The sequence below is a fragment of the Pinus tabuliformis genome, chromosome Q, assembly GCF_031772625.1.
Source record: "Pinus tabuliformis cultivar Carrire ecotype Pingquan chromosome Q, CPIR1, whole genome shotgun sequence".
Classification (NCBI taxonomy): domain Eukaryota; kingdom Viridiplantae; phylum Streptophyta; class Pinopsida; order Pinales; family Pinaceae; genus Pinus; species Pinus tabuliformis.
The window spans coordinates 56,917,529-56,930,505 of record NC_142296.1 but is presented as its reverse complement, the minus strand read 5'-3'; the positions used below and the strand labels follow the sequence as shown (position 1 = coordinate 56,930,505).

General features: G+C 37.5%; 1 protein-coding gene and 1 pseudogene across 2 annotated transcripts in view; one reads left to right on the top strand and one right to left on the bottom strand.

Annotated features, from left to right (window-relative positions):
* LOC149218277 (ubiquitin interaction motif-containing protein) overlaps window positions 1–12,977 on the bottom strand; it is a 245,371-nt gene that overhangs the window by 151,345 nt on the left and 81,049 nt on the right. The window lies entirely within an intron of this gene.
* LOC149218278 (uncharacterized) lies at window positions 7,538–9,242 on the top strand (annotated as a pseudogene).

The window sequence follows — 12,977 nt, the reverse complement described above, 5'->3', positions numbered from 1 at the left end:
TTATCTACTTGTATGATTGCTGTGAGAAAAGTGAAATTGCTCTTAGCATAGAACATCTACAAAACTTTACACAGCCTTATGGTTCCACATACCATATTGTGAAATACCTTCCCTCATATCCAAGACTATGCATGCAGGGTGAACTTTATCATGTGCAATCTGTCTTGAATCTCAGCATGCCATTTCTTGCAATTGTTGTTGGTGAGTATGATACTAAGGTTGGTCCATTAAAACAGATATACAAGAAAGTTGAAAATTCAGTTCTGCATGGTCTCATTTACAATACTTATCTATGTGCTAAATATGTAGTTATAATTGCTGATGTTGAGGAATCAGATACTTAACTTGCAAAAGAGCTTGTAAAACAGAATAAGGTGCACACAAAAATTCTCGAGTTGCAGATTCTGGTTGAAACTGATACCCTGGATGGTAGATTTGAAGCAGAATTTAGAGTGATTGATGTCAAGTACTTTGCTCTTGGTCAGTATTACAAATATGTTGTTGATGTTGACCCTGTCTCATTCGAGAGAGATGAGGTTAAGCAAGCAATGGACTCAGCTAAGACAAAATGTGTTAATGTTGTGATGACACTCATGCCACATTTCTGGCATGATACAAGCAAAATGGATGAGGTCATTGATAAAAATCGTTCTGCACAAAAATTATTTGGAGGTGGTAATACCCTTCAGACTTTTAAAAGCCTTTATCCACCCTGTATGAAGTTGCATTGAACAATGTCAAATAATATTTATTTACAGGCGGTGGCACTATTTTGAAAGTCATTGAAGAAGGGAGACAAAGGGCGTAGCAGCGGAACTTGCCATTGCTTGAGGACAAGCAATGTCGGGGAGGCGAGATTGTAATGTTCCCGGGAAATTAATTGCCTAAGGGACGAAATAGCCTATCAATCCCCATAGTCTATAGTCCTCAATAAAGGGGAAAAACCCCAAAATACCCAGTTTCTGGTTAAGCTTGGGGGCAGTTGGGCAAAAAAAACCCAAAATTGAGGTTTGGAGTAAATTCCACTCAATCAATTAAGAAGAAAAGACCCCTCTATGAAATCTACACATACAAGAGGGTTGAATTCATTTCAATCATCATTGATAAGATCATTATCTCTATTTTCTTTGAGCCTGAGGCTCTGAGGGTTTTAAGACCCCTTTCTCCTTGTCGATTTCGATGGTGAAAGATTCCACCCTAGTTGACACAATTTTATCTTCTCTTTAGTCTGTTCTAGTGCAAGAATACCATTTGGTAGGCAACAGGGTTTCCATTTGTTTTGATCTTCTTGTTCTGGCACGGGATTATTGGAGGAAATCTTGAATCAGCGTATTTTCTAAGGTGGCCCTGATACAAGAAAAGTCAGAACTTCTTCCAGAGGTCAACGAGATAATTATAAGGGAAAGGGGAAGCCTAACTCTGTCATACTCATTACTTGAGCCCATGAGAGGTTTCTTGTAACCTATAGACATCTTACCCAAAGGTTAAAACAAGCAATCTAAGCTAGATGGAGGTCAGATCATGCAACTGCAAGGGTTTAACATCAATTTTGGTTCAACATAGGTTTCTTCAGGCAATCGATGACAAAACTAGGGTTTTCGCAGGGAAACAAAATGGTAATGCCATGGACGTTATTCAACGTTGAAATTATCCATGGACCCATTCTGTAGAAGATCAGAGCTCCTAAAATTAAGTGAATTCCTCTGTGAAGCACTTCGTAGAGTTCTGTAACAAAACCCGAGTTCTTGTGGCCAACATTACAGATCCAAGGCACAGAACCTGTAGTAGATCCAAGGTCTTGCAACAGACAGATCCTGAACAGCATATGGCACATGCGGAACATATCCAGCATCATTACAATAAGGTTTTTGTATGTCTGCAGCTAGAATTTGATCAAGAGTAATAATTGTGTGAAGTTCAGTAATACTAATCGTAAATCTGGAAACTAGGGTATCAAACCATTAGATATAATGCAATTGGTTATATTTTGGATATTGGAATTGTTTTTAAACAGACGATAATCTACTAGTCGGATGGTGACACTACATGAATTTGTATGAATCTATTCCAATGTTTTGTGATTGTTGGTTGAAAATTATGCTACATTGTTCCGTTTGATTATGTGAGTAGTTGAAGTTATTCATCATCAAAGATTAAAGTGATTGTTGTTGGAAGAAAATTCTGGTCAAAAACCCTAGGGCATAATTAACCTAGACCATTACAGTGGTATCAGAGCTAGCTCTCCTAACAGCCTAGAGGGTGTTTAAAGACGGAAACATGGGAAACAATACTCGATAAGGAATACACAGAATCTTGGCGGAAGTTGGAAAAGCAACAAGCGAAAACCATGAAAGATTGCAATATTGGAAAAGAAGGGATTTTGAGGAATTAAAGAAAATGGAGGCAAAGAATAGATGAGAACAATCTTCCAAACATAATGATAAGAGTGTGCCCCTTAGAAGTACTCATTCATTTGGAATGAATCAATATTCAACACCAAAATTTGGCCAAAACATTCCTACTTTTGAGAGCAACTTGTTCTCTAGTAGAACACCAACAATGTTGTCGCAAAGCAAGCCGGCAAGCCTTGCACAATCAGCTCCTTCCTTGTTCAATGGCCTTCAATCACCAAATCATGCCCAAAAACCATGTGTATTTTCTTTTTGGTGATTTTGATTAGGCACAACCACCTGTTTATGGTAGTTTTGGTGGCTTACTAATTCCAGTTTTTGGGCAGGGCACCGTTGGGCAACCCACTCAACAAAATATAATAGTTGCCACAATGAAGCGAACAAAGTTTCTTCTATAAATTAATTACTCCAAAAGACTTCGAATATCAAGATATCCATTAAGGATATAAATATTATATTAAATATGAATAAGAACGAGAATGATAATGAATTTACAAATGAGAACGAGAGGCTTGCTTATATACCAAGCAAGTGTCTCTTCATGAAGAGTCATGTCTCATTTAGACATGCCTCTTCAACCTAATTACTAGCTTAACTAACTATTATTTATTATTATTATCTTTTACATTATATTTATATTATTTATATATTTTATTCGTTACATTGCCTCCTTCCTCAAAAAGCTTTGTCCCTAAAGCTTGTCGATGAAAAAAAGCTTGATCTCTTTTTCAACTTCGAAAGTCTTTCTGTCTCGGAATAGTCATCCTCGTCGATACAAGTTGATATGATCTCCTTAGTGACAAACAAAATTGTCGCACTGAGAAGGGATCAGACCATCCCAGATTAATCTTCTATATAGCATTCTGATCACTAAAATTTTGTAACGACTTGTCAGCATAAGACGGAATTGATGTTACGTCATTATTCTCTGAAACATTAATTTGTTGTCTACGGTTTGAATGTTCCTAATACACAGCTTGGTTGATTTGTTTATTCTCATGATTCGGATGCCAATATAAAGTTTTTAGATTTTCTTCTCGCGAAGATGTTGTTGAATTGGCTATGGAACATTCACTTGGGATGTCCATTCTCTGAACTGCAACATCTACGTGTGTCGTTTCTTCAACTGACTTGTCTTCTTGAGTTGTCATATTCACTAGATCGGTATTCGTTCCCTTATTTTCAACTTGAACTGTTGTGACTGGAGATTTCGATACTTTTTCTTGAGTGACTTGTTCCAACTTATCTTTTAATGCCTTCTTATCCTTAAGTTTCTTGGTTTGATTGAGCAGACTTTGATTATGGTTTCTCAGACGTAAAAGTTCTTTGGTTTTTGATTCATCAACCTTATTTTCAGTGTTTTGAATTTTAAGTTTTTCATCTTTTAGATCTCTGATTTGTTCTAATAAATTTTTATTACGGTTCTTTAAACGTAAATTTTCCTCTTCTTGTTCTGATAAATGCTTCTTGAGTTCTTTCTTTGAGACTTTAGTCTTCTTCACTTGTGCCAGTAATTTTTCGACGTGGTCATTGAAACGAGAAATTTCTTCGTCCTTTTCCATTATTTCTTTGTAATGTATATCCACAAGATTTTTATGTTCGTGTTCTAACACTTCCTTGCTTTGTTGAATTTTGGCTATTTTGTCATTCTCTTGATCTTTTAGCTGCACTTTCTCGATACACTGGATAACATCATTCTGTGGAAGTGATGATGGATGTAGAGAATGGAAGAAGGAATCCATTCTCTTTCTCTCCTCACCCTGTCACTCAATTATTGTAATTAATTGTTCTATATCTCTTGCAATTGATTGTTTTTGTTCCTTACTCAGGGATTCCATATTTCTTTCTTTTTCTTCACTTCTTTTAACTTTTGTATGGAATATTTTTTTTATTTTTTTTTATATATATTTGCAATATTCTCCCTTAATGTGGATTATTAAAAACTTGAATACCCTTTTATTAAAAATATACTCCTTATATTGTTGCCCTCTATATATGTATGTATTTCTTTATATTAAGACCCCTTTTCAAAATAACTTTATTATATTAAAATAATAATAGTTTCACTTCTTCTTTTTTTAATAATAAATTGGTCCCTTTTTTATATACTTAATTACTTCCTTGATAACTTTTTAATGTCACCCCACTTAATAAATATAAAGGTCACGTCTTTTCATATGACACGGTCACGATGTTAAAATACCATGGGTTGTTTTTAAAACCTCCGTTAAAATGTTCTCCATGTAAAAAGTAAAACGTATTCCTTTTGTTTTTTTTTTTTTTTTTTTTTTTTTACTTTTTAAAATACCATGGGTTGTTTTTAAAACCACGGCTTCTCCACGTAAAAAGTTTTAATTTTTTTTTTCTTTTTCTGAATTTGATTTTTCTTTCTATATTTTTTTAATCTCTTTCTTTATGACTTTTTTTTATTAATAATCTTTATTATTATTTTTGTTATATATATATAGCCAAAGGCCTGGTAGCGAGATGAAGAAACCCCAAATATTTAGCGAAACGCTTGAACTGCAACAGCAATAAATTTGACGAAGAGTCGATAGCCAAAGACTTGGATCGGAGAACGAGCTCTGTGCACCGGTTAAGCAACCTAGAGGACCGAACTGCTCTGATACCAAATGAAGCGAACAAAGTTCCTTCTATAAATTAATTACTCCAAAAGACTTGGAATATCAAGATATCCATTAAGGATATAAATATTATATTAAATATGAATAAGAATGATAATGATAATGAATTTACAAATGAGAACGAGAGGCTTGCTTATACACCAAGCAAGTGTCTCTTCCTGAAGAGTCATGTCTCATTTAGACATGCCTCTTCAACCTAATTACTAGCTTAACTAACTATTATTTATGATCATTATCTTTTACATTATATTTATATATTTTATTCCTTACACACAACCGTGACTTTCAAAACTGATCAAACACCTAAATTGAAGAATGAGGGCACACATGAGAAAGAAGGTAAACAGAACGATTTTTGGACTAGCTATAAGAAAAACAAATCAAGCGATATTGATCATAAGCCCAAGCCTGAAAGACAAAGTGTAAGAAAAGATGAAGCAAAGACAAAAGCATGGACATGGTCGTATCCCCCTAAAGAGAAGGTGAACAATCAACCAAAATTATTTGAAAGAACTAAAGATAGTGGTTGTGATGGATTGTCTAATCGTCAACTAAAAGATGGATGGAATGCCGACTTTAGTTGCCACAGCTAGTGCACCCCTTAAATGTAGAAAAGGAAAGTATCTTGATAGTGAAAGTGGTACAGTTCGCAGTCTCTTCTGTTGGATCATAGGATGGGCCTGATCCAGATTAGATCATTATATTGTTTGTCATCCATATCAATGTATTCGGAGTGGAAAAAATGGAGGAATCAACTAATGGGGCCGTTTTTAGCTATGGGACCCAGTGTGGCGAAACAGGATTTGAAACCTTCTGGGAGCATTTTGAGGCATCAAACGACGTTTTTTTGGGGTAAAACTTGGCGCTTTGGCGCAACACCTTTTCATGTTGTTCTACACACAGAGATATTTCCAACAACGCAAGAAGCACGTCAATCGAAGTCTGTATGCAAAAGTTATGCCACTTAGAAGTTAACCTTCCTGTTTTCAGACCTATAATTCAGGACGATGTCACGTCAACCCCCATTATTCATGGGAAAGGGGCTAGCCACGTGTTTTTGATGTAAAAGACTCTAGAAGAGTCTATATTGTAATTCTAGTTAAGAGTTGATGTAGTCAAACTTAACCACTAGTAGGTTATCGGGTTGTGTTATAATCGAGCCACTAGGAGGAAGACGCATTCTATTCTTTCGATGGCATTTTGTTCCATAGTTGAGCAAAGATAGCCAAGAGAGATAGGAGGTAGAGCACACAAAGAATATATGTGCACTATAGCAACCCACGAGCCACAGGTATTACAAAACAAAGAAAGAGAGCAAAGCGGCCTCACCTTCCAGCAGGGTTTTCTCCCAAAAGGTTTTCCCAGATCATGTCTTGTGTGTGTGTGAGCTTATTTTGTCATTTTCTATTTTTCTGCATAATTTCCATTTGCATGCATGCACAAATTATAGTTAAATTTACAGATCTAGAAGTTTAATAAAACTTTAATTGTGTAAAAATTCAGAATTTTAATATATTAGCAGATCTGTTGTAACAAACTGTCCAGTGAAATATCCACGGCAATTTACAGATCAGGGCCACTAAATGGAGAAAAACAACAAGAAAATCTGGATGTTGAATTTCTGAACTTTGGCTCTAATCTGGTTGATAAGACTACTGATGATTCCGTCAAAAAGGACAAGGAACATTCAGTTTTAGAAGATTTTGATAGGGATGCTGGCAAGCAAGAGTCTGATGGAGAGCTACAACAAGAGGAACCTATTAATGAAGATCCATGTGGAGGATATCACCATCCAATTGAATCTGATGATATGGCCTCACAAGTGGATACTAATCCTACACTACCAGATCCTCAATATACTCCAAATTCAGGTAAAAGCTATGCAAATCTAAATCCAGTGAACCAGGCCTTAGTAGATGGTGTTATTTCGGATCTGCAAAATGATATTATCCGTGGAGATGATCATAGAGGCATGATTTTATGGAAGGTGCATTTAGTGAAAGTAATTCTGAGCCACAGAGAGTCCCTTATGATGGAATAGAAACAAACCCTAGTTCTGATCCTATGTTGTACTCTTCATCTGTTAAAGCAGAATTGCAATCATTAGAAAGAATGAATGCAAAACCTTTGCACAGTAATGGTGATGCATTGAAACAACGGAAAGAGAGAGTGAGGAAATCAGATACCAAATCTCAAGATGAAAGTGAAGTACTGCTAGGTGTTCATAATCAAAAGTGGATGATATTGCCACATTGAAGGTTCCTGTATGGCAATCTGATTCGCATTATGATTCTCAGCTTGTAGATTTGCATACAAATCATGGGGGTTCCTTAAGCCCCAAGGACAACTTATTTAGATGAGCTGGAAATTCCTACAACAGTTACTGCTATAAAGGGTCGGGAAATAGATAGCTATCCCAGACATGCCAGTGTGAATTTTCTTAAAAAGGACGAACTCAAAGGCGCCACTAGTTCTAGCAAAATGGAGATGTCCAAGATACCTGAAGGCCATCACTTTGAAGGACATTTTGGTATGCATCATGTTGATAAATGCATCCCAAGGACACATGAAGATGTTGGCAATACTCACATAGCTTCTGAAACGGGCTCCCTTGGAGGAATATTTGAAACTACTGAAAGTGCTACAGGAAGAAAAATCCATGTACCTGCTGGAATTGCTATAACGTCTGCAAATAAAGCAACGATGGATGTTTTCCCAACTACTCAGTCTGTGCCCAATTTAGATCAGATGGCTGGGAAGAAGACAGTACAAGGAACAAGTCATGATGAAATTAATTCAATGCCAAACATTCTCCCACAGAATGCAATGAATTTGTGTCCTAATCACATGGCTGTTGAAAAGCAGGTTACAGTGAATGATGACGTGTAACATTTTGTTGATCCAGTGAAGGATGCCTCTAGAGATCTAGCTGATGTTATTCATGTTTCTCATCATCATAAAGTGGATGGAATTAAAGATGATAATCAAGACAGCAAGGCAGATAATGCAGATGAAGAAGATGCTGAATCAAAGGCGAAAAGAAAGGAGGAAAAATTGGGATCAAGCTTCTGAGTTGTAGGCTTTGGAATGATAAGTTGCCTTATACAGAAGGATGAAGGTCGTGCACCCACGCGACATTGCCTTCACTGATCCTCTGTAAATCAATGTTATGAATTAGAACGTTTACTCTGCCATGTGCAGCCCTCTCTGCCCATCAAAATTGCAGTTTCCTGCTTCAGTACAAACGAGAAAAATGGAATTATGGATATTGGCACCTCTATCAACTGGCTGATCCATGACCTTAAGAGTCTGAAGATTAGTAGAATCTACGTGCAAAATACTCTGTTGTTTGCAGGGGAGAAAGACAGGAGAGAAGCTTAACAGATTCAGCTCTCTGCCCTAGCTGATGTATATGTTAATGATGCATTTGGCTCATGGCAGCCTCATGTTTCCACATACCATATTGTGAAATACCTTCCCTCATATGCAAGACTATGCATGCAGGGCAAGCTTTATCATATGCAGTCTGTCTTGAGTCCCAGCATGCCATTTATTGCAATTGTTGTTGATGAGTATGATACTAGGGTTGGTCCATTGAAACAGATATACAAGAAAGTTGATAATTCGGTTCTGCAAGGTCTCATTTACAATACTTATCTATGTGCTAAATATGTAGTTAAAATTGCTTGTGTTGAGGAATTAGATATTGAACTTGCAAAAGAGCTGGTAAAAGTTAAAACAGAATAAGATGCACACGAAAATTCTCGAGTTGCAGGTTCTGGTTGAAACTAATACTCTGGATGGTAGATTTGAAGCGAAATTTAGAGCAATTGATGTCAAGGACTTTGCTCATGGCCAAACTTACAAGAATGTTGTTGATGCTGATCCTGTCTCATTTGAGAGAGATGAGGTTAAGTTGTCCTCTTCATCTGTTAAAGAAGAATTGCAATCATTAGAAAGAATGAATGCAAATCCTTTGCACAGTAATAGTGATGCATTGAAGCAATGGAAAGAGAGAGTGAGGAAATCAGATACCAAATCTCAAGATGAAAGTGAAGTATTGATAGGTGTGCATATTCAAAAAGTGGATGATATTGCCACATTGAAGGTTCCTGAATGGAAATCTGATTCGCATTATGATTCTCAGCTTGTATATTTGCATCCAAATCATCGGGTTGTCACTTAAGCCCCAACGACAAAACTTGTTTAGATGAACTGGAAATTCCTACAACAGTTGCTGCTGTAGAGGGTCATGGAATAGATAGCTATCGCAAACATGCATCAAAGAATGCCAATGTGAATCTTCTCAAAAAGAAAGAAGGTGTCACTAGTTCTCGCAAAATGGAGATGTCCAAAATACCTGAAGGCCATCATGTTGAACGACATTTTGGTATGCATCATGTTGGAAAATGCATGCCAAGGACACATGAAGATGTTGGCAATACTCACATAGCTTCTGAAACGGGATCCTTTGGAGGAATTTTTTAAACTACTCAAAGTGCTACAGGAATAAAAATCCATGTAGCTGCTGGAATTGCTCTAACATCTGCAAATGAAGCAATGATGAATGTTTTCCCAACTACTCAGTTTTTGCCCAATTTAGATCAAACAGCTGGGAAGAAGACAGTAAAAGAAACAAGTCATGATGAAATTAATTCAATGCCAAACATTCTCCCACAGAATGCAACGAATTTGTGTCCTAATCCACTGTCTCTTGAAACCCAGGTTACAGTGAATGATGACATGCAACGGCCTGTTGATCCAGTGAAGGATGCCTTTAGAGGTCTAGCTTATGTTATTCATGCTCCTCACCATCATAAAGTGGATGGAATTAAAGATGATGATCAAGCCAGAAGGGCAGATAATGCAGAGAAGAAGATGATGAATCAAATGGAAAAAGAAGGAAGGAGGGGGAAAACTGGGATCAAGCTTCCGAGTTCTAGGCTTTGGTATGATAAGTTGCCCTATACAGAAGGATGAAGGTCATGCACCCACGCGACAATGCCTTCACTGGTCCTCTGTAAATCAAAGTTATGACGAAGGACCTTTACTCCGCCATGTGAAGCCGCCTCTGTCCATCAAAATTACAGTTTCCCGCTTCAGTACAACGGAGAAAAATGGAATTCTGTATATTGACAGCTCCATCAACTGGCTGAAGATTGGTAGAATCTACCTGCCATCTACTCAGTGGTTTGTAGGGGAGAAAGACAAAGAAGAGAAGTATAACAGATTCAGCTCTCTGCCCTAGCTGATGTATATGTTAATGATGCATTTGGCTCATGGCAGCCTCATGGTTCCACATAACGTATTGTGAAATATCTTCCCTCATATGCAGAACTATGCATGCAGGGTAAAAGTTATCATGTGCAAACCGTCTTGAATCCCAGCAAGCCATTTGATGCAATTGTTGCTAGTAAGTATGATACTAAGATTGGTCCATTAAAACAGATATACAAGAAAGTTGATAATTCGGTTCTGGGTGGTCTCATTTGCAATACTTATCTATGTGCTAAATATGTAGTTAAAATTGCTGGTGTTGAGGAATCAGATATTGAACTTGCAAAAGAGCTGGTAGAACAGGATAAGGTGCACAAAAAAATTCTCGAGTTGCAGGTTCTGGTTGAAACTAATACTCTGGATGGTAGATTTGAAGGGAAATTTAGAACGATTGATGTCAAGTCCTTTGCTGCTGGCCAGATTTACAAGTATGTTATTGATGCTGACCCTGTTTCATTTGAGAGAGATGAGGTTAAACAAGCAATGGACTCAGCTAAGACAATATGTGTTAATGCTGTCATGGGGGGGCTCATGCCACCTTTCTGGCATGGTACTGTTGTTAAATGCAAAGTGGCAGCTATTAGTTCCAATTTTCCTTGACCTTAATACTTGTTTATGAACTTTATTATTCTTCTTGTGTTTCTTTATTAGATCTTCTTCATCAAACAAATAGCAAGAGCAACAATAATAAAGACAGTGGGCAAAGAACTTAGGCTCCAAGCCGGGAAAAAACTCCTCCAAAGGGGAAAACCCAAAAACTCTTCTCTTCTTATAAAATTTGCTTCAAATGAGAAAACAAAGGCCCAAACCCTAGACGAAGTCCTCCTCCAAGTACCACGTCAGCCCTTCCAATATCACAACTCAATCTTGCACCAACCAACGTCTAGTTGCAACTTAGACCGCAGCTTCAACCCTGCATCTTCGACCCGCAACTTGGGCCCTGTAGCTGCTGCAGAAACCCTAATTCAGCTTCTTCAAGAGATCCTTCTTAGAGCAAGACAGCTCCTTCCAAGGTCAACGAGATCAAGACAGAGTATTCCTTCTTCTAACAACTCGATACTGCAACTCGGACCCACAATTTTGGCCTCCTTGTAGCTGCAAAAAACCTAGACTTTCACTCGTGTGAGAGAGATTAGCCTAAAAACAAGATTTTCTTCCTTCTTCTTTCCTTCTAGACCTTCGCTCTTCTTTTCTTGTGCTTCCTAACTATAGATCGAACTTATTTTCTTAAGATCGAACTTGTTGATGACTGAGCCCAAATGAGGTCGAACTACTCCTTTATATAGCCTTTCCAAGGTGTCAAATTCCCTCCTTCAGGCCGACTTGAAGCTTCCACGGCCGACTTGTACTTTGGAGCTTTCAAGAATTTCTACACTCGAAATAAATTATTTTACAAGATATATTTTGCCCGGAAGGGTCTTATAAACATGATGTTGACTCTCTTGACTCATGACAATAAATCCTATGACCTAACAAACCCTAGAATCATGAAGAACATGCTTTTACCTAGAAGACTATTGTTAATTTGAGTAACATGTTCTTTGCTTTGATCAATTACTTCAATACTTCATAAGAGCTCAAGTTTAATTCCATTTTCTTCATTAGCAATCACATAAACTATTATCTCATTGACAGTAATTGAAGAAAGAGCATAAATAACATATGCAAAAAGACAAGCCAAGAGAACACCGAGATTGGCTCAAGCCAAGGAAAAACACCAAGATGGGGAAACCCTTGATTAAATCTTCTTATTATAATCTTCAAATGTTCAACAGAGAAAGAGAGAGAGAGAGAAAATACAATTAATGACAAGGAGGCAGCCCAGGTAAGTCTTCCATTCTGCCTCCAAACAATAGCAACCAGATTCTACCCTAACCAAAGATCAATAGAAGATAGAGCAACTACAAGGAAGTCTCCAAATAGAGTTTGATCCTAGCTTAATTTGAGCGGCCTTCATAGCTGAATATAATAAACCCAAGATGGATATATATATATGGCAATGATGATGTAACAGCAGAAGATCTCGAACCTGGTTAGCCCATTCAAATTCCTTCAACAAGGTTTCCAATCACTGCGTCTAGCATACTTCTTCATGTTTCCTGTCATGGTTGCTTGTAACATGTCTAGCTGAGGGAATAGGGCTTAACAGCTCCTCCAACTAGCCCAGAAAAGACCTGCGGACCTCCTGAAATTACTTCAAGGCTTGCAGCCTTACTCAAACCCTCCACCGATATGCTAAGGTCTACCTCAACTGCATTTCGGACCCATCAAAGCTCACAAACATATCTCTGACCAACCCTAAGCAATCTCGGCCCTGTCCTCCTTGTGTTGCGGCTCCCACAGAAGATGAGTTTGATGCCCAAAACAGTGTGTCTAATGAGAATGGAGGACACCTATATATATAACAATTCGTCCTTGTGGAGGTGAAATCGACCTTGACATTTTGGAGGCAAATTTGAATTTCAAATGTTCTCGCCTTAATAAGGTCATGACTTGTAGAATTTCTTTTCGGTAAATAAACATTTTCCCTTATCCAAATTTGGTGATATGAAGGTCGATTTTGGACCTCTTGAAAAGAGGAATTCAATGCCACAATAATCTTCCTCAAAGGAGGAGACCAAACTGGAATTTGGCCCTAGTTGCA